The sequence below is a fragment of the Rhineura floridana genome, chromosome 15 (genome assembly GCF_030035675.1).
Source record: "Rhineura floridana isolate rRhiFlo1 chromosome 15, rRhiFlo1.hap2, whole genome shotgun sequence".
NCBI lineage: Eukaryota > Metazoa > Chordata > Lepidosauria > Squamata > Rhineuridae > Rhineura > Rhineura floridana.
Window position 1 is genome coordinate 13,612,101 of NC_084494.1, and position 21,870 is coordinate 13,633,970.

General features: G+C 44.0%; 1 protein-coding gene across 4 annotated transcripts in view; it reads left to right on the forward strand.

The window, feature by feature from the left end:
* The first annotated feature begins 1,576 nt into the window (after window positions 1-1,576).
* NCMAP (non-compact myelin associated protein) overlaps window positions 1,577-21,870 on the forward strand; it is a 40,799-nt gene continuing 20,505 nt past the window's right edge. For 3 of the 4 annotated variants that reach the window (XM_061597382.1, XM_061597381.1, XM_061597380.1), the window contains exons 1-2: window positions 1,754-1,844; window positions 18,339-18,393. The gene's annotated coding sequence lies outside the window, so the exon portion shown is untranslated. Of the gene's footprint in view, window positions 1,845-18,338; window positions 18,394-21,870 lie in introns of all 4 variants that reach the window. The other variant, XM_061597383.1, reaches the window with a different exon arrangement.

Genomic DNA, 21,870 nt, shown 5'->3' on the forward strand with positions numbered 1-21,870 from the left:
AAAAAAAAAAAACCTATGTGGCCTGCTTCTACCTTGTGTTGCTCTAGATAAATTTCTCTGTTGCCTTTCCATGAAACTAGTCTTCAAGTTAGCATATCAAAACAAACTATACAATTAAAACCAAGGTGGAGCACCTTGGTAAAGCCACGGGGCTTCTGAGCGGTTGCGCCAAGAACAACTATTTGGCCACCAATCTCTCTCCTTTTTGCTGGCAAGGGAAGACCTGTCTATTTCTTCTGAAGCTTTTACATCTGTCCCTGGACCGCGTTGGAAGTTCCATGTAAGCTGAAATTGTGAAGTGTTTGTTCTGAGATGTGTGTGCATTTTATTGTTTTATTAGTTTGTTAAGACTTGCTATTTAGTTTTAGGGACTGTTGCATTACACATTTGAGTCCTAAGGTAGAAAAGTAATACAGTAGGGCCCCGCTTATATGGCAGGTTAGGGACCAGGCCCCCGCTGTAAAGCGGAAATCGCCGTAAAGTGGAACCCATTGACTTAATGGGTTGTGTCGTGTGAAAATGCCACAAAATGCCGCAAAACAGCAAAATCGGCTTTAAAACGGGGAATTTCCCCTGATTGAAAGCTGGAAAGCGGGGCCCTACTGTATAAGTATAAATTAATTAATAAACTTAAGTCCATTGATTTCAATGGGTCTACTCTGAATGTGACTAATGTTGGCTATCACCCATTAAATAAATTAAAATACAGCAAATATTTCTTAGGGTGGTGACAGAGGGCCAAAAGTGCCTGCGTACCACAATGCCTGATGTGTGGGGCTGTGGGTGGGTGGGTAGTCAGTGGTCATTTGCAGCCCCCTTATGACGGTGAGAGAAGCGCACTCTGGATCTGCTGAAGTAAGTCCACTGATATCAATGAGTATGGCTAACATATATCATCCAGTTAACAAACCAAAATATAGCAGATGGGGGGTGAGAAGAGGGGTCTCATCCACCCAGGACCTCATCCTCATCTAGGGTCTCAGGAGGTCTTAGACCCCTTACTTTTGGGAGAGCAGGGTCCCAATGTCTCAAGTATCCTATGAGCCAATCAGCACGAAAGAGGAGTATGTTCGCCATTGAGAAGAGTCTTCTAACATGCATCCTTGTCCTTTCCTGCTGATTGGAGCCAGAGTGAAAGGAGGTGAGTCAGCCACTGAGAAAACTCCTTTCAGTAGCTAACACTCTCCCCTTTCATGCTCTTTGCTCCTAGAGAGACAAATAGGTAGACACTGAATTCAGTAACTCAGGCAATATCTCTGACAGTGGGAAAGGACAGTCAAATGGGGGCAGTGATATAGAAGCAGAGCGCAGTATTCAAGCCTGGCCAGATTATTCTATAAGGTTAGAAGGTGCATGGCTGTGACTGTCATGCTGGGGCCTGCGCTTCTGAATTTGCCACTATGCTACTGGGTGAGAAAATGCCCTTGGGGGTGGGGTGGATCAGTGGTCATTTGCAGCCCCCGATGAAGGTGAGAGGGAAGCGCGCTCTGCACGTGCTCTAGGGAACCCTCTCGTCCCCCTTCCTCCCCAGACGTCGGAGAGTGAGCCCTGCACACAGTTGAGCAATGGAGAGGAGGAGACGACTCCCTCTTCCCTCTCGGCTTCAGTCCGGGGCTGGGGCGGAGCAGGAAAAAGGACTCGTCGCTCGGCCCTGGCCCAGCCCCAGCCGCACCTGAAAGGGACGAGGACGAGGGAAGGGCCGGCAGCGCGAGCAAGACCCGAGCCCTTGCCGGGCGAGGTGAAAGCAGCTGACCGAGGAGGAGGCGGCGGCGATGGCAGAGCCCGCGTGGAGAAGCTTCCGCGCCATCTGCTAAAGCCCGGACCGCCGGTCTCCCCGAGAGCAGGTGGGTGCCAGGAGAATCGGGATCCCGGACAAGGAGATGGGGGGGGAACTCTCCACCAGCGGCTGAGCTCCGGAGGGAGACGGCCACCCCGATCGCCAGGTCCCGGTCCCCCTCTCCGAGGAAGCGCGCAGAGGTTCGCGCCCCGATCGCCTCTGGGCAGTGACGGCGACCCCCCCCCTGCCCGCCTGCGGGGCTGCCTTAGTCTGCCTGCCCTGCAGCCTTAGTCCGCCTGCCCTGCAAGACCCCCCCCCCGCGAGGGGGACTTTACTTCCGAGTAAAACAGGCCGAGGATCCAGGCGGAACAGATTCCCACCCACCCATAGGCTTTTCCCCAGAAAAGTGGCCTTAGGGCGGTGACGAGGTGGATCACAATTTGCCTCCCCTGGACAGGTGCTGGAAAGGTGGAAGCAGTGCGCCCCCCTATGCTTTGTGCCCGAAGATTAATATGAAGTAAGGAAGGGGTGTGTGGAAGAGAGAGGATTTAACTGCTTCATTTCTTTATAGAAGGAGAGAGAGACTGGCTTTCAAATTTGTGTGGAACTTAAACCTGGAATTTCCAAATTGTTAGGTGGGTGGGTTGGGAAGAGGTTATTTATTTATTTATTTATTTTATTTCATTTTTAAACCGCCCATAGCGAATAGCTCTCTGGGCGGTGTACAAAAGATTAAAAGTACAGAAATACAAAATATCACAATAAATAAACTGAAACAAAGAGATTTAAAATTGTAACATTAAACGCTTTAAAATGCCTGGGAGCATAGCCAGGTCTTAACCTGGTGCCGAAAAGATAGAAGCGTCGGCGCCAGGCGTATTTCTTCGGGGAGGCTATTCCACAATTCGGGGGCCACTACAGAAAAGGCCCTAGATCGAGTAACTGTCCTCCGGGCTTCCCGATGGGTTGGTACCCGGAGGAGGGCCTTAGACGCTGAGCGAAGTGACCGGGTCGGTTCATAGCAGGAGAGGCGTTCCACAAGATACTGCGGTCCCACGCCGTGTAAGGCTTTATAGGTCAAAACCAGCACCTTGAATCTGGCTCGGAAGCAAATAGGTAGCCAGTGCAAACGGGCCAGAACAGGTGTTATATGCGCTGACCGGCTGGTCCTCATCAGCAGTCTGGCTGCTGCATTTTGCACTAGCTGAAGCTTCCGAACTGTCTTCAAGGGCAGCCCTACGTAGAGCGCATTACAGTAATCCAACCTAGAAGTTACCAGAGCATGAACAACTGAGGCGAGGTCATCCCTGTCCAGATAGGGGTGTAGCTGGGCTACCAACCGAAGGTGGTAGAATGCATTCCTTGCCACCGTGGCCACTTGCGCCTCCAGAGACAAGGAAGGATCGAAAAGAACCCCAAGACTACGAACCTGTTCCTTCAAGGGGAGTGTAACCCCATCTAGAACAGGGTAAGCATCCACCATCTGGGCAGGGAAGGCATTCACCAACAGTGTCTCAGTCTTGTCTGGATTGAGTCTCAGTTTATTAGCTCTCATCCAGTCCATTATCGCGGTCAGGCAGTGATTCAGCACATCCACAGACTCACCTGTAGAAGATGAAAAGGAGAAATAGAGCTGCGTGTCATCAGCGTACTGGTGGCAACGCACTCCAAAACTCCTGATGACGGCACCCAGAGGCTGCATGTAGATGTTAAAAAGCATGGGGGACAAAACCGACCCCTGAGGGACTCCACAATGGAGAGTCCAAGGAGTTGAGCAATGTTCCCCAAGTACTACCTTCTGGTGACGATCCGCCAAGTAGGAGCGGAACCACTGCCAAGCAGTGCCTCCAACTCCCAACTCCACGAGTCTCCCCAGAAGGATACCATGGTCGATGGTATCAAACGCCGCTGAGAGATCAAGGAGAATCAACAGAGTCACACTCCCTCTGTCCCTCTCCCGACAAAGGTCATCATACAGGGCGACCAAGGCTGTTTCAGTGCCAAAACCAGGCCTAAAACCGGATTGAAACGGATCCAGATAATCGGTCTCATCCAAGAGCACCTGGAGCTGATTGGCAACCACCCGCTCCAGAACCTTGCCCAAAAAGGGGACATTCGCCACCGGTCTATAGTTGTTCAGGTCATCTGGGTCTAAGGAAGGTTTCTTTAAGAGCGGTCTTACTACTGCCTCCTTGAGGCTACTAGGGACTACTCCCTCACTCAAGGAGGCATTTATCACTTCCTTGGCCCAGCCGGTGGTAGTAGTCCTGCTAGCCTTCACTAGCCAAGATGGACAAGGATCTAGAGCAGACGTGGTCGCCCGCACCAATCCAAGTACCTTGTCCACTTCCTCAAGCTTCCTCAAGGTTGTATTGCTATGGCTACTACTCTGCATATAATAATAATAGTAACAACAACAACAATAATTAATCTGATTGTATGAGGCATCCCAAAGCAATTTGCAATACAATAAAACCCATGTAGAACGATTGTATGTATAAAAACAGAACAGTTGCACAGATAAAAAGTTCAGAAAACAGTTATATAGATAAAAATAATTTAACACAACAGCAGCAGTCCATATATAACATCAGTTCAAATCCAATGCAGACACCAACTGGGATAAAAAAAATTCCACTCAGAAGGCTTATTAATTTTATGGTTTGTTTTTATTTTGTGTTCTGCACCCTGCCTTGATATCTGCCTTGCTGAAGGGTAATAAATGATGGAATTAATTAATAAATGCTCTGGACATGCTCAGAGGCACTCTCTTCTGCATTATTGCTTTTTCCTCCCATGAGCCAGGGCTGGCTCCAATCAAGTCCCAGTGAAACCACAATATTCTTCCCCTGGCACAGGAGAAATTGCCCAGTAGAAGCTTTTCCTGACCCCTTTATTTTCTCCATGCCAAGAAAAGCTTCCCTTACTTGAGTTTGGACTTATGGAGTTCCTTGACTAGTGCTGGGAGAGAGGATTTACCCCACTCCCCCAGTGGTGTGGTCCCAATCTGATCTCTTCCCCAGCTCATGGCTGCTATTAATTAAAAAAGGTCATAAATGAGTCCTAGTTTGGTCCTGACCAATGATACTTCCCTAGGATCTATCTGTCTGTTCTGTGTCAGGCTGCTGTTAAAAGTATCAGAGAGACACCAGCAAAAGGGTGACAACTGACAACCCTGCGCCGCTGCATGCTCGACAAAGGCGGGTTGATGGGAGGATGCAGGCCTTCTTTGCATGCAACCTCTCTCCAAAAGGTTTAGGTTGTTAAGATACCAATTTAAAGTAGTCTTTCTGTGATGAAGTTACAGGAGAAACAGCTCCTCTAGATGCCCTTTTTATTGTGCATTCATGATGATTTGTGTTCATGATAGTTTTGGGGCAGTGAGATACGACTGTGCTTTCAAAACTGTACATGCAAAAGTTTTGGGACGGTCAAACTGCTTCGTTTCCAGTTGGTGCATGTCCCATAGCTTCCCACTGAAATCCTGTAATTTTTAATACCACAAATGTTTTTAGGGTGCGGGGCCATGTTTGTTGCTCAAGATTGCCACTCCAGATGGCAATAACGCGATAACACTGGGGAAGCGTCACAGAATTACTAATAAAGCAGAATGATGTGTGGGTGGTCCATTATAAATCCATCACTAGTGCACTATTGTTGCATCAGTGACATGTTGCAGAATATACCCGCAAAAGCCCTTCCCACCAATCTGGAGTGGCCTTAAGATGGAGGGTGGTTTCAAAATGAGAATCTCTGTGGGCTAATTGAGACCCCCTCCTCTCCCATTTTGTTAAGATTTATGAACCAGCATATTTTCATTTATGACACAAATCTAGAGAGCCAGCTCTATGACCAGGTGGAGTGGAGGAGTAGGAGTAGCGACCACTACAGTTTATGGGTATTAAAGACAAACAGATACTGGATTTTCAACATCATCTGTATTTTCACCAAAGAAGAATTAGTTTATTGTATGCATGCTTTAATCTATGGGCACCTTTATGATGTTCTGCCTTGGAAACCAAATAGGCTTGCTAACCTTTGAGCTCGCCTGTCTAGTTATACCTTCACCAGTAGTTTTGATCAGTAGTAACTGCTTTGATCTGCAGGACTGGCACTTTTACAAGTGCTATTGAATCTTCTGTACTTGCAAGGAATCAATCCTTCAGTGTGGCAGCCCCTACTCTTTGGAACTCCCTGGCAACAGATACTAGGCAGGTACCTTTGTTATAGTGTTTTTTACAGCTGCTAAACACTTTTTTTACCCAGACATATAATTTTATTATGTAAGTTTCTTTTAAAAGTGCTGATTTTATCTAAATTTTGATAAATTTTCTGTCTGTTTTTAATGTTTGACTGGATTGGTTTTCTAATGTAAATTTTATATTGTTTTATGGAAATCACTTGGAGGTTTTTGTTGATTAAGCAGTTTATAAATCTATTTTTTAAAAAATAAATCATGTTTAACACCATGCCCTGAAAAGCAGATTTCTGCAAAGCAAACCTCTGTTAATGTCACAGGGGCAAAGTTCATATGATTCACCTGGGAATTAATATAGTTACCCATCTTTCTTTCATTTATTTATTTATTTGCCTGGCTGAATGTACCTTGGTAAACATAGTAATGTGCAGAAATTAAACCAGTGCAGCTTTTCACGACCAATAGGGAAGGGTTTGCCTGTTGAACTTCTGCTTCTTATGCAGCAGATTAAAGTATAGGAGCTCTTACACAGAGAGAGAGAGAGAGAGAGAGATGATGAACACAACAGAACTAAACAAAGAGAATAAACCAATGCTGGCAGTGAATAGCAAAGCAATTAAGATTTAATCAAATTTACAGCATGTCTACTCAGAAGTAAACCCCAATAAGTCCAGGAGTGGAGAAACGCAGGCCCAGTGGGGCCAAATATGGTCCTCCATGCCTCTCTATGGCTCTTGAAGTGTCCTCAGGCCACTCCCCCTATCCCCAGGCCACTCCCACTATCCCCAGGCCACACCCCTCACTGGCACCGCTTCACACCCTGAGTGGTTTTGTCTGGCTGGAATGTGGCTCTGATAACTTCTGGATAGAGAACAAAGATGGGTGTGTGAATGTGTGTAGCTGGGCAAAGGTAGTATTTATGTTGGTTGCTCCACCCACTTTTGCCTCTGATCCCACCCACCACTAGCATGTGGCCCTGGGAAGGTTACCGAAAGGGAATGCAGCCCTCAGGCTGAAAACGTTTCCCCACCTCTGGGGTATAGGGTTTCAGTGTTAGTGTATAAAGATGCTTATCTTTGTTGTTGTTGTGTTCCCAATCAAACATTATAGTTTCAGTAATTTTGTTATCCGAAAAAAAGTTTGAGCTATTTGTACAGCATGTAAAATCAGCGTGGCAACCTGTTTCTTAATGCCAAGAAAATATTATGAAAGCAATTTTGACTATAGTAAGGATAAGGGTATTTTTACAATTGAAACTAAAATCACTTAATGCACAATCCTATATTTGCCATAGAATCACAGAATGGTAGAGCTGGAAGGGGCCTGTAAGGCCATCGAGTCCAACCCCCTGCTCAATGCAGGAATCCAAGTTAAAGCACACAAGACAGATGGCTGTCCAGCTGCCTCTTGAAGGCCTCCAGTGTCAGAGAGTGTTGTCTAATAAGTCCAATTGACTTCAGTGAGACTTCCAAGTAAGCAGGTATAGGACTGCAGCTCTAATCACTTTTGGGGTCCCTCTCAGCTGGTTATGTTTGACCCATCCTCCCAGAAACAGCCATTTTGTTATACTTAGTCACTAGTGACTTTTCTCACTGCAGCCGGTGTAACTCGCATCATAAACCTTGACTGAAGCAAGAGACATTTTTAGCTCACTAACACTGCAATTCTGTGTATAGATACCTGGAAGTGAGACCTGTGACGTCCTTCCCTGGTTCTCCCTGTCAGGTTTCCACCTGCTTGTGGCTACTGCCTTTCACTAGGCACCACCAGGGATACCACCAGTCCGGGCTGTCCTTTTTATGGTTTCTCACTCTGCTCTAGCACAGATCTCACTAGATCCCCCTGCTAGGCAACACCACCAGTCACGTCCTATAACCAATACTCCCAGAGACTTTGCCTGAGTCTCTCTCTAGCTGGTTACTTTTGTGACTGCGTGCTTATGCTGTTCCAACCCCCTTGTAACGCATACAACTCTGGGTTGCTCTGGATACTTGAATTGTTATTATTCCTCCCTTTACCGCTGCCACCATTAGATACTGTTTCTGTTCAGCCTTGGTAATTACCTTGCCCTCCCTTCTGGTATGTATATCCCCCAGCCAAGGATCAGGCCTTTGGTAAACCAAATAAGTATTTATTAAATATCAGAAATAACAAGATTAGTTTTAGAATGTTTCACAAGCGTATGGTTTCATCTATTCCTGTTTTGTACTTGACTTATTATTAATCAGAACTCCAACTCCCTCTTTCTCCACACTCCTGACCTCCACCCTCAAACACCTCTTTCTCCACACTCCCAACATCCACCACCAAACACCTTCTTCTCCACCCTACTAACATCCACCCACCAAACACCTTCTTCTACACCCTACTAACATCCACCCAGATTCAACTGTCATTCTTCCATTTATACTCCCAGCCACTCAAACGCTCAGCCAATCCAGCATTCTACTGCTCATGTACTCCCCCCTCCTCTTTCACTCCACTTACCATATGTCTTCTATATAAACAGCACTTACCATATTTACCCTACAAGCAGGAACATCACAAGACCCTCTGAACTCAGCACATAACTTTAAAGTAACATGCTTGCCTCAGCTCCAGCTGTAAGCACCACAGTAATTCTGAGACGCATCCAAAGAATGAGAACTTCTGCTTTCCTAGTTAGTGGGAGTTCAGTTTGAAAGTCTCATTTTGACAAGAGACAAAAAAAAAGAGTGTGCCCACAGAACGTGCCCATGCTGAACGTGTGGGTGACAGGTGGTGTGGCCACTGTGGGCATTAGTAGCAGGGGCAAGGCTACCCTGAGTGACCCCCTCATCTCCTCTCACACATTCTTTCAGTGCTTGTGTGTGTGATCAGCCAAAACCCCTTTTACTGTGAAAACAAAAGTGTTGCGGGAATGTCAGTCACTGATGAGAGGAAGGCCACTTTTAGTGTTTTGGTGTTTTGGTGCAGATTCAGTCACATACCAGGAAATTCAGGTTGCACAATTAAAGTTGATCTGCTGCTCTTGTGCAACAAACCCTCTTCCCCCACTGGAAGGCGTGGGACAACAATTGCTTGGTGCAACATTGTATATCTCCTCCTTCAAACAAATCAGAATGAATGTTTAATAAACAGCCAATGTTTAACCTCCCTGCCAACAATTCAAGATGCATGCTCAATAAATGGGTCATCTGGAAGCAACCAGCATTTAAAGCTTTTTACATACATTCTCCATCATTGTTCTGGCAGCTCAGTATTATGATCATTAGCAGATCTATGAGTTGATGCTGAGAGAATAGTGCTCCCTCTGAGGTGGTTGAGGTGAGAATTGCTGGTGTTCAGCCTTATGGCTCTACGGAGTTAGAGGAGAGAGGTTTTTTTAAAACTTCCATTCTTGGGAGTAGGAGCTGGAGCTTGCTCTATGGGTCCTCCAAGCGAAGAATTCTCTTGATGGCTCAGTGGAAGGGCATGATTGTTTCTAGACATTGATTTATGGAATCTCTATTGAAATGTGCTTGCTGCGGTGAAACCTCTCTGTGTTGGCTGAATCAGCATAGCGGTACGGACTGTTCAGTTGCTCAGGGAATGGAAGCTTTTGTTGTTTAGCTTCTGTTAATGCTGTAGGCAGTTATGATAATGGATAGGATTGGCTCAGTTGGCTTGTTTTACTGGGTTATAATGCTGCTGTGGATGGTATTTTATCAGGGGCGGGGAATGAAGGGGTGGGCCCAATCCTTATGACTGAAATCAAACCATGTGGGCAAAGAAAGAGCACTCTTTGGACAAGGTCATACTCCAAATTCTCATAAAAGCAGAGGTACAAATACTAATACCAGATTTTTAAAAAAAGACAAAATGATGCTGAAAGATGTAATTTCTTAGGGTTGTATTCAACTAAGGCCTTCTCAGAGTTGGGATAGGTGAGAAAATTTATTCAGTTCACATTTAAAACTGAATTTATCAAATTTGCACTTTTAAAACAACCTGAGAATCAAACACAGCCACCCTTCAAAATTTACACTTATCCAAATTTTGCAATGGACTTCTCTGACCAGTGTTTTAAAAAATGTGTATATTAGGAGAAAGTGGGAATAAAATGCATATAGTGGGGAAGAACACATTAAAATGCATTATATTAGGATAAATTGTTGCAAAATGTATATATTAATAACAACTCCATGTAAAATATGTTTATTAGGAGAAATTCACACTAAAAAATTTAATGGTCTATTTTGTGTTGTGATCCACCCTGGGTCCTACTGGTGAAGGGCGGGTAATAACAACAGCAACAACATTATTATTTGTTGAAGAATTTTCATAGGATTTTTAAAAAAATTATACATTGCTGCACAAATGTGGAGAACTGAATTTATTACTGGAGAAATGAGAAACTGAGAGCAATGAAATGTAGAGATCCCTCCATCCCTATTCAGAGTCGACCCGTTAAACTAATGAACCAGTTAGTCATTCCCATTCACTTCAGTTGGTCTACTCCAGCCTTTCCCAACTAGTGGGCCACCAGATGTTGTTGGACCGCAATTCCTGTCTTTCCTGACCATTGGCAGTGCTGTCTGAGGCTGATGGGAGTTGTGGTCCAACAACATCTGGTGGCCCACTGGTTGGGAAAGGCTGGTCTACTCTGAATAGGACTAGTGTTGAATATTACACTTACTCTACACCTGGCTAAAAGGAAGAGAAAGTTGCTGGGATTTAGGTCTCGCCCAGGCACTGATGAATACTGAGGAGTAAAAGATAAAGGAGAGGAAGTTCAGAGGCCGTGTGGTGAAGGAAAGATGTAGAGCAGCGGATGGGGACCCTGTGGCCTTCCAGATGCTGCTGGATTCCAACTCCCATCAGCCCCAGACAGCATGACCAATGCTCAGGGTTCTTGTCCAACGCTCTATCCGCTACATCACTGTTCTTCAACTTTGGGTTCCCAGATGTTGGACTACAACTCCCATCATCCCTAGCCAGCTGATCCAATGGACAGGATGATGGGAGTTGTAGTCCAACAGCATCTAGAGACCCAAAGTTGAAGGACGCTGCGCTACATCATACTGGCTTCGCTAGTGGATGTTGGATGGAGAGGCGTAACGGAGTACCTGAGGAGGAATTACAACTGTGGGCTTCTCATGGAAACAGGCAGGAAAAGGGAGGTTTGGTGAGCCGTGGGCAAGTGGCATTGAAGCATAGTGACTTGCTCATGCTAAAGGGGCAACTGAGACCAAAAAAGCAGTGGAGGAGGGGCTGAATTTGATAGGTTGGTTTCAGTCAATGGTCATTCTTTGCCTTCAAGTCTGTAGCTATGCAATAAAAGTACCACAGAGCATGTGCAGAGTGCCTTTCCCTCACCATTGAGCCACTGCAGCCTGTCCCTGCATGCTGACAATGAAAGGCTTAGTAGAGCATCTTTATAAGGTAGGTGGCAGGGTTTCCACGCAGGCCTGAGCCCCAAGACCTCCTTTTCAACATTTACGTTGGGGTGGGGGAAAACTGGGCCCCTCCAGATGTTGTCGCACTCCTGACTCCCATCTGTCCCAGCTAGAGATGTAAAAACTGTTTTTCCAGACATTTCCCCATTTTTCCTCCTGAAAAATTGAAAGGAAAAAAATTGGGGGAAATGGGGGGGGATTTTCCAAGTCCCCCCCCCCATACCTTCACATGTGTGGCTGATAGTCAGGAATGGTGGAGTTGTAGCCCACAACATCTGGAGGGCCACAGTGTTTCCACCTCTGATTTGAAGTGCTGCTTCTGCCTCCCTTGACAGAATTCTGAGAACACCATACCAATGATATGTAGTGAATTTTAAAAACTTCTACCATAAGGCATTCCTCTCATGCTGCTGCAAAAACCTCATTTTTACACTCTAGGCTGCACTGTGCCAGCTCAAGTGAAGCCAACCCAAGTCATCAAGAGAATTCAGAGCTGGCTGGAGTTTTCCCCCCCTTAAAGTATTCTTTGTCTGTTTATAGATAATTTATATGCTACTTCTTGCACAGGCCACAGGGTGGTTTACAATAAAACAAGTAAATAAGAATATATAGAAATACATTAAAAAATCACAATCTACTAAAACAACAAATCACTTAAACAACAGTTCCTAATAGCAACAGCAGTCAGGTCTCTTCTTCAACTGCCCTCTGAAAAAGACGTGTCTTTTTATGTAAATAAATCAAATGTCTATAGTAAGCATTTCCAGTCAAATTGATAAAAAAGCAATAAAAACGTTCTGCTAGGGAATAGGGGAGGGGCTGTATTTTAATAAATAATATAAAATAATAATTTAATAAATAAGCAAAAATACTGAATACACATCATTGCTAGCAAGCAACAAGAATTAAACTGTCAGCCTTTTCTCACTTCTGCATATCAATCTCTTCTTCTTTGCCTTGGCATAAAATGTTTAAAACAGCAGTATGTTTGTTCATAGCAGTATATTTGTTCCAAAGCCTATTCCTGAAAGGTCTGTAATCAAAATGAAAATGTATTTATGTATTTAATCTGTAATGTTTATACCCAGTAACAGAAGTTCTTAATAACTATTTTTTAAAAAATGCTTAGATTTCACGTGTATGTTTTGTATCCTGCTTAGTTTTGGAGTAGTTAGAATTAGGTACATTGAAGATAATGTACCTAACTTAGTCAGGTTTGTCCATTTCAGTGGGTCTACTCTGAATAGGACTAGAACTGGATATAACCCTAAATCAACATGGAAAAAACCAACACACAACAGCAATAGTGTAAATCTAGCAACAGAGAAGAACATCAGCACAAAGGATTTGGAGAAGGGGCTCCAGCTTCTTTGCATGCAGAAGGTCCCAGGTTAATTCCCTGGCATCTCTGGGTAGGGTGGAGAATGTCCCCCATCTGAAAGCCTGGAGAGCCTCTGCCATTCAGTGTAGGCATTATTGAGCTAGTGGGCCCAGTGGGACTGACACAATGAAGGGCAGCATCTGGTGTTCCGTGTTAATCTAAAAAACACAAAAAGAACATAAGATTGAAAAAAGTTAGGTAAAAACTGGGCTCTGATTAACAAAGTGATTAAGCAGCCCCTTGCAAGTCCGGCACATCTTTCAGGGAAGGGCGCTTGCCACCTGTCTGGATTGTGGGGAGGTGGGCTGCCCCAGGGTTAACTGCTGCCAGATTTTGCCCTGGTTTGTCTACCTTTCCTGAGACGTGACTTATCTGCTTGGACTTGATGGAGGACTAGAGACGTTGGGCAAGCTTAAAGTGACAGGCTGGGGCAGGGCAGAGCCGCTACAACTGAAGTATTGGTCAACTGTCTCTGTGGGTATGAAAATGGTATGCAAGTAGTGTGTATGAGTGCTGCAGTCTCTTTCTGGGTGAAGGCCACATTGCCCTGAGCTTATCTGGCAGAAACCTCATGCAAGCTGTGGTCAGAACCAAAGCTTGTAGAAGGAAGGGCCAACCAATTTTCCTCTCTCTCTTTCTCTCTTTGTCATTCCTCTCTCTCTCTCTGACAGCCTCCTCTCTCTCTCTCTCTCTCTCTCTCTCTCTCTCGCCTTTTTCTGCCTCTCCCTTCCTCCCCAAAGGACAGCCAGAGGAGGGAGCGATTGCTCCTGCCAGATGCCTGAGCTGTTCACTTGTAGAGGGCTTTTGAAATTAGGCCATGGGCCATAGGCTATCTACCCCTGAAGTGGCGTATGGCTGAGTGCAGTGTTGATTACTTTGCCGGACTTAGAATATACCCTTCAGTTAAGTCAGATAAGTTTCTCAGCTCCATGATTGCAAAGAGGCCATGGTGACGTCTGTGCACAGGGAATGGAACCCCCATTTTACATTGTTGTGTACTGAAATTGGCTACAGTCCACCGTTTTGTGCAGGAAAGAAACGTGATACTGATGTGAAACTTCTTGTATTCAGCTAGCAAATCAGTGGCCTATCATATTGCCCACTTTGTGAATTGAGAGAGTACCATAGAAAGCAATTTAGGAAGGTAACTTTATATCTGGGAGATATTTTTTTTTAAACACTTTTTTCTAACAACTTCCCTCCTTCATCTCTGAGGCTGTCAAGAAGTCCATTGTTTTGATTTCCTCTGTTTCAAAATGGTGCAAAAGTGTTTCATAGTCTGAGGATGAAATAACATCCTAAACAGTTTGGGCCAGAGTAGTTCAAGGTCTGTCTCTCCTCCCACATGAGCCTGCCTATTCATTGCAGTTATCTGAAGCCTTGGGTTGTATCCAGCTAAGTTCTATGCAGAGTAGGCCCATTGAAATTAATGGATCTAACTTAGTCATGTTCATTAATTTCAATGGGTCTGCTCTGAGTAGGAGTAGCATTGGATACAACCTTTTTTTTTGTCCCCCAAACCTCTGTCGGCACTCTGAAAATAACAACTGTTGCAAGTTTCCAGCTTCAATGCTCAATTTTCAATCTGGTTCTGACCAGAGATGCAATTACTTATAGTAAATTCGCCCAATTTGTGAATGTGCCAAGATCCCCACTCCACCTCAGCCGGCTTCAGTGAAGGAGAGTTTAATGATTTTTGTTTCTGTTGTAGCGATTGTAATTCAGTTGAATTCAAATTGTAATACAACAGTGCAATAAAATTAAAAATCAATATGAATATTTAATGCAATTGGATGTGCAGGCTCTCATCTTCAACCACAAATCCACTGACATTCCATGGACCACCTGAATGAAGCTCTGGTGGTCCACGGACCACAGTTTGGAAACCCTTGCCCTAGGATTCTTTATCTTCAAAAAAAAGCACTTATACCAGACAGCTGTTTAAAAACTCTTTCAAACAGCAGACTGTCCTTTGGTCGGCCTTCAGACAGAGGACTTTCCTCAATAAACCAGGACACATGGACCCCCTCTTTCTTCGTAGCATGTTTAATTTTATAGACATCTGTCATGTCTCTCCTTACTCTTCCCCCCCTTCCCCAAGCTAAAAAGCTGCAAGCATCTCAGCCTTTTCTCATAGGGGAGTTGCTTCAGCCCTTGATCATTTTTCATTTGCCGCTTTCTGCACCTTTTACAGCTGTACAGTTTTCTTCTTGAGGTGCTGCAACCAGAACTCTACATGGCGTTGTGTGGCCCCATGATTGTAGGACCGTTCTCTGCTGTGCTGCATCATGAGTGGGCATAACTCCTCCCTTATTCTTGTGTGGAATTTGCAGTGGTCTTACCTGTTCGTGTGAGTCACATGAAAACAAAAACGGAGAGGAGAATGTCCAGCTAATGACTGTTGCAGTCCCCCAGGCACCTGGTTGGCCACTGTGAGAACAGGATGCTGGACTAGATGGGCCACTGGCCTGATCCAGCAGGCTCTTCTTATGTTCTTATGCACCCTTTTGGTAAGGAACTTCCTGCTGTAGCCAGGAAGGTTTAATCTCAACCATATGGTTTTTCGACTGGAGGAGGCAGTAAGGAAATAAACAGTGCACAGAGAATGGGAACAGGTTAGAGGGAAATCATTAAGCTACTTGACTGCAAATTAATGTGCCCTAGACAAGGGAATGCTAATTTGAACACATGCCCTCCATGCTAGGCTCCACCCTTTACAGCTGTTGGAAAAGCTGGAATTCAACAGGTGCAATTTTCCTAGGGCACAGAGTTCTGCATCAACAAAAAAAACTGGCAAGACTAAGAATTTCGACGCACTTGCCCAGCTTTCTGACTTACTCCAGAATGTTCATACTCTGGAGTCACAGATATTATTTTTCCACTAGGTATACACATTTTTGCAGTGCACTGAAATTGCACCTACTAATGGGGTTTTCTTAACCAAAAATACAGATGTGTTTGGCACAGCTGGCTGCTGCCCTTGGAGCCTGCAAGTGTAAAATGAATGTTGTTGGTATCAGCTGGTGGTGAACTCTGAAAAAAAATTAATCATTGGCTGTGAGGTGGGCCGCCAATTCATGGCTTCTATATGGTGATTTCTTTGTGATGAGATGTTTATTTTCAAGCTGGTGATTCTTCGACAGAGGGATGTAATCTGAAAGCGCTTGCATGTTTTGTCATTAAGACACTAGTGTGCATGATGCAGCTCCCTGGCACATGTGTGTATCTGAGCATATAAGGATCCTTGTGAAAAAATATTTATCTGAATTTAGTCCTGCAGAGGATTTTGTTATATCTAGTGTGTTTATGTGTTTTTTTTTCTTATTTACTGTTAATAATGAAAACTGTTACTTTGCATGTTTCCTTATATGTGTTGGCAGCCAGGAATTAAGAGCTAAGAGTTGTAAGTTGTAGGAGGATTCAGCTAAATCCTACTTATAGCAGACCTATTGAAATCAACAAACCTAAGTTAGTAATGATCTACTACTCTGAACAGGACCAGCATTGAATACCACCCTAAATTTGTGGCTCAGCTCTGAATGTTCCTTTTGGTTTTTGTCATGGCTTATAGGCCCAGAGCTTGGAAAAGTTACTTTTTTGAACTACAACTCCCATCAGCCCAAGCTCTGCTTATAGCTAAAGAATAAATTTGCTATTGCTGCTACTCCTCCTTGAATGTACAATATACAGGCATTAAAAAGGGGGGGGGAAGAAGCAAAAGTTGTCCCATAAGAAAAAAAACCCCATAGTAGGGTAATATTTGTTTTTGAACCAACCATAATGTCACAAAGTATTGTTTTGTATTTCAAAGCATGGGTTTGATTCATGTTTTAGTGGCTGTGTTGTTGCATTGCGTTGCATCTGTGAGACAGCACCTCTGTATACATTAAGAAATCATATGATGGCATGTTCCTCTATAGACAAAATTTTCCCTGCATATAGAAAACAGGCATGTCAGGAGGAAAAGGGCAATGAGAGCCCTCTTTTCTGACATGCTAGATATCTATGTGCTAGGATTTAAAAATTGCAATAATATTAAAACCCTTCATTAGCAGATATAAAACAAATATCCCTCTAATTGGGGATCATACTGGGATTGTTCCAGTACTGGGCCATTGCTCAGTGGAACTGCATTCATTGCATGTTCAAACCCTGACAACTCCAGGTATGGGAAAGACTCCTGTCTGAAACCGTGGAGAGCTGCTGCCAGTCAGTGTAGACAATACTGAGCTTGATAACTGATTTGACTCAGTGTATGAAGTAACTTCCTATGCTCATATGTAACAAAAGCATACCATTTTTTTGCCATTTCCCATTAACATTTCATAGTTTTATTAAACCAGTTAAACTTGTCCATTTCCACTACTGTGAGATTTTTCCTGAGCCAGCCCATGAAGACATACAATGATCTATAAGACTTCCATTCATTTATTTTGCAAGGGAAATTTTCCCATTATCGACAGGTGTTCAATAATGGCCTTTTGTTTATCCACATGTAAGGATTTTCTTTTCAACAACTAGCAAAAGGATTATACTTGCATGTCAGGGAGGAGGCTGAGCTAGATCTTTCCATCTTGACATTTTGTTTTATGGGGAGCGGATAGAGAAGAGTATTCTGTTATGTAAGCATCCACTTGTGCAGCCTGAAGGGCACAGCTTTAGGAGAAGGACCGTAGCTGGGAAAAGGGCTGTAGCTCAGTGGCAGAGCATCCGTTTTGCATGCAGAAGGCCTCGGGATCAATCCCCCGCATCTCCAGATAGGACTGGGAATGTCTCAGGCCTGAAATCCTGGAGAGTCGCTGCCGGTCAGTAGGATTCAGTTCACATTTCAGTCCGAATCTATCAGATTTGTACTTTCCAAAATAATATGAGAACTGAAACACAGCCATCCTTCAAAATTCACATTTATTAGAATTTTGGGATGCAGTTCGCCAACTAAACAACATGTGCAAAAATGCATAAATTAGGGGAAAGGGTGCATAAGAATGAATACATGAGTGAAAATAATGTGCAAAAAGGCATGAAATCATGACAACTGGCTTGCAAAAATATATACCTTTGTCAAAACTGCCAACAAAAATGTGTTTATTTGGAGAAATTCGCCCTAAAATGGTAGAGAATTTTCATGAGGATTTTTTTTAAAAAAAAATCACAAATTGCTGCAGAAATGTGGAGAGCCAAATTTAAGACTGAAGGAATGAGAAACTGAGAGAACCAAAATCAACAGAGCTTTCCATCCTTATCAGTCAGTGTAGGCGATATTGAGCTAGATGGACCAATGGTGTGGCTCTGTATAAGGCAGCTTCCTATATCTTCCTATATATCACTTCCATGAGAACTAGTAGCTCCTCCAGCCTGGGTCCTCCCACTCCGGGTATGTTCTGCAACATGACATTGACACAATAATAGTGAATGAGGGTTTATACTGAACTGTCCTCGCATCATTCTGCTTTGTTAATTGCTCTGTGATGCTTCCCCAGTATTTCCGCATTATTGCTGTCTGCAGGGACTCTTTTGTTCATTTGTTTGTTTGCTTAATTTATATACCGCTTCGTATTTCAACAGAAACCTCCAAGCGGTTTACAAATCCCAACGAAAAGGAATTAATGCAAGAATCAAGGTAAGAAATAGAATACAAATCCCACTTTCAAAACCAAGTAGTGCTAGTACTGCTGCGGGCAATAATAAAAGCCCACGTTTTAAGTAACAAAATGAAAGAAATATCTTTTAAACAAAAAGTACATACAAAAAAACCCCCACATGATACAATTGCCAAGATCACTCCACCTCCATAGCACAAGAACAGCAGGGTGGGAGTATAAAGCTGTACATTTGTGCTCTAAAATGTTCTAGGATTTCAGCAGAAAGCTATGGGACATGCAGTGATTGGAAACAAAGCAATATGTCTGCCCTGAATCTTTTGCAAACGTAAACAGTATTGAAAGCAGAATCATGTCACTGCCCTGATAATTTCATGAGTACAAATCATCATGAATGCACAATGAGAAGGTTGTCAGGAAGGGCCCCATGTCTCTGGTTGGAAGGTGAGATCAGACAAAACCTGTGTTTTCTGGAGCATGCTTCAGAGTGTTGTCCCTGCGACATCCCTCCCATTTGGACTGTAGGTGAGCTGACAAAGTGGCCCTCAATTGACTTGGAGGGCAGGAGGGTCGGTACTGATTTTAGCATAGCAGGATCTGTCAGTTTCTCATTTTTCCAGTCTTAGATTCAGGTCTCCACACTTCTGCAGCAATTTGTAAATTTATTTTTTTAAAACCCTCATGAAAATTCTTCAGCATTTTAGTGTAAATTTCTCCTAATAAATACATTTGTATGCAGATTAATGTACCCATTTTTGCAAAGGAATGTCTCCCAATGTAGTGCATTTTTGTATGTTATTTTGGTAAATACATTCATTTTTATGCACATTTCCCCCCCTATTATATGTATTTTTGTAAACATTGTTTGGTAGGCGAATTGCATTGCAAAATTCAAATATGTGCGAATTTTGAAGGATGGCTGTTTTGGTTCTCATATTGTTTCAGAAAGTGTGAATTTGATGGATTCAGCTTTAAATGCAAACTGAATTGAATTCTAACCCCCACCCCAATCTACGGGCCCTGGGACAGCTGCCAGAATTTTCCTGACCAGAGTGTAATAAGAGAGAGGATGCTAGATCGGAGAATGTTTACAGAATGTTTGTAGCCAGAATGGGCTTTGGGAGCACAAGGCTACACCATGCCCTGCAGGACAGATCTGCATCCAACATCTCTCTCAAAGCCTGATGAGAAGGCATTCGCTAGCTGTTCTGTCATCACTCTGTGGTGTAGTGGTTAGAGCAGTCTTTCCCAACCTTTGGGTCCCCAGATGTCGCTGAACTACAGTTCCCATAATTCCTGACCATTGGCCATGCTGGATGGGGCTGATGGGAGTTGTAGCCCAGCAACATGTGGGGACCCAAAGGTTGGGAAAGGCTGGGTTAGAGTGTCGGACTAGGACCTGGTTGACCAGGGCTTAAATCTCCACTCAGCCATGAACCTCGCTGCGTGACCTTCGGCCACTTATTCTCTCACACAGCCTAACCTACCTCACAAGGGTGTTGTGAGGATAAAATGGGGAGAGGGAAAAGAACCATGTACACCACCTTACGCTCCTTGGAGGGAAGGTCAATGCAATAATTGACAGATAAATAAATAAAATACATTAATTTTATTATTTAATAGCATTTTTAGCCACTTAATATTTTAACAACCACTTAATCTTAAAAACAAGCAATATCATTAAAGCGAAGATACAAAATGAAGGCCAGTAAAACAGCAGTATAAAAACAAATGAAAGTATGTAAAAGCAAAGAGGACAAAACATATCAGGATTCAAGCAGATAAGACTGGATCCAGTCTAATGGGTCAGGGAAAGCCGGGGCAAAAGTTAAGGGTGGTATCCAAGTAATTTTAACTTAGAACAGACCATTGGAATGAATGAACATGACTGAGTTAGGGCCATTAATTTTGGTGGATCTACTCTGAGTAAAAGTTAATCCAATACTCACTGCGGGCGCTATCCAAACCAGAAAAACAATAGTGAATTATCTATCCAATAATCAAACTGTTTAACGTTTTTAACTGAATCTATATATTTTAATGATTTGAATTAATTATTGATTCTGATAATATTTTATTATGTGTTGTGTAAGAATGGCTTTTGGCTGTATTATTAAAATTCATTCATTCATTCATTCAATTCAATACCACAAGAGATCTGAAGCAACAACTAATGGTTGCTTCTTCACCAAGTGGCAGAGGCCAGGTACAGGGGCAACAACATTAAATGCCCATTTTCAGATCACTGCCCCATTATATTCTGTAGGGTGCAGTGCCATGAGTTTCAGGTAACCTGGCTTTATATGTTAACAACAAGACCTTGAACATGGCCTGGTAACTGATCTGCAGCTAGTGCAGTTCCCTCAGCAGAGAGGTCATAGGTGCACATCCAGGTGTTCCACTCAACAAACTGACCTCAGCGTTCTGCACCAGCTGCAGCTTCTGGTCTAATCCCAAGGGAAGCCCCAAATACAGCATGTTACAGCAGCCATTGCTGGCACCAGGTTCCCCCTCTCACACTTCAGGGACACAGTTACCAACCAGCTAATGCAAGCCCAGCATCTAGGTACTCATAGGCAGCTGCTGAGGCCCTCTAGAGCTGGCACCGGTACTGGCCCTTGGCTCAGTGGTAGACCATCTGCTTTGCACGCAGAAGGTCCCAGGTTCAATCTCCAGCATCTTGAGATAGGGCTGGGAAAGTTTCCCTTGTCTGAAACCCTGGAGGGCCACTGCCAGTTAGAGTGGACCAGCCTTTTCGAACCTTTGGGTCCCCAAATGTTGCTGGACTATCACTCCCATCAGCCCCAGCCAACATGGTCAATAGTCAGGAATTATGGGAACTGTAGTCCAGCGACATCTGGGGACCCTAAGGTTGGGAAAGGCTGGAGTAGACAATATTGAGCTAGATGGACCAATGATTTGACTAGGTACAAGGTAGCTTCCTATGTTCTTACGGGGCTCTGCGCCAGGTAGCTGGGTGCGTGAGCTGCCGCTTTAATTTCCCAAACACTAGAACTCTGGTTCTTCCCTTGCATCCCCAAACATGAGTTCTGGTACACTCCTGCTCCTGCCATTGTATCCTGTATTCCCAGCCCCATCACAACCCCCCGCCTTTCTGCCTGACTGTTGTCCAGAGGTGGGAAACGTATGGCCAGATGTTGCTGGACTACAGCTTGCGGCTGTCCTGCAAAGCCTTGTCCTGGATTCCATGTCTTGATCATGGTAGTGTGTGACAAAGAGATGGAAGCCATGAACCAGCTTATAGTTAGAGATCTATATAGGTGCTGAAATGTTGAAGCTGAATGCTGGAAGATTCAGGACAGATAAAAGAAAATACTTCTTCACACAGCGCATAGTTAAAATTCGGAATTTGCTCCCACAGGAAGCAGTGATGGCCACCAACTTGGATGGCTTTAAAAGAGGTTTAGACAAATCCATGGAGGAGAAGGCTGTCAGTGGCTACTAGCCATGATGACTATCTGCCTCCACTGTTGGAG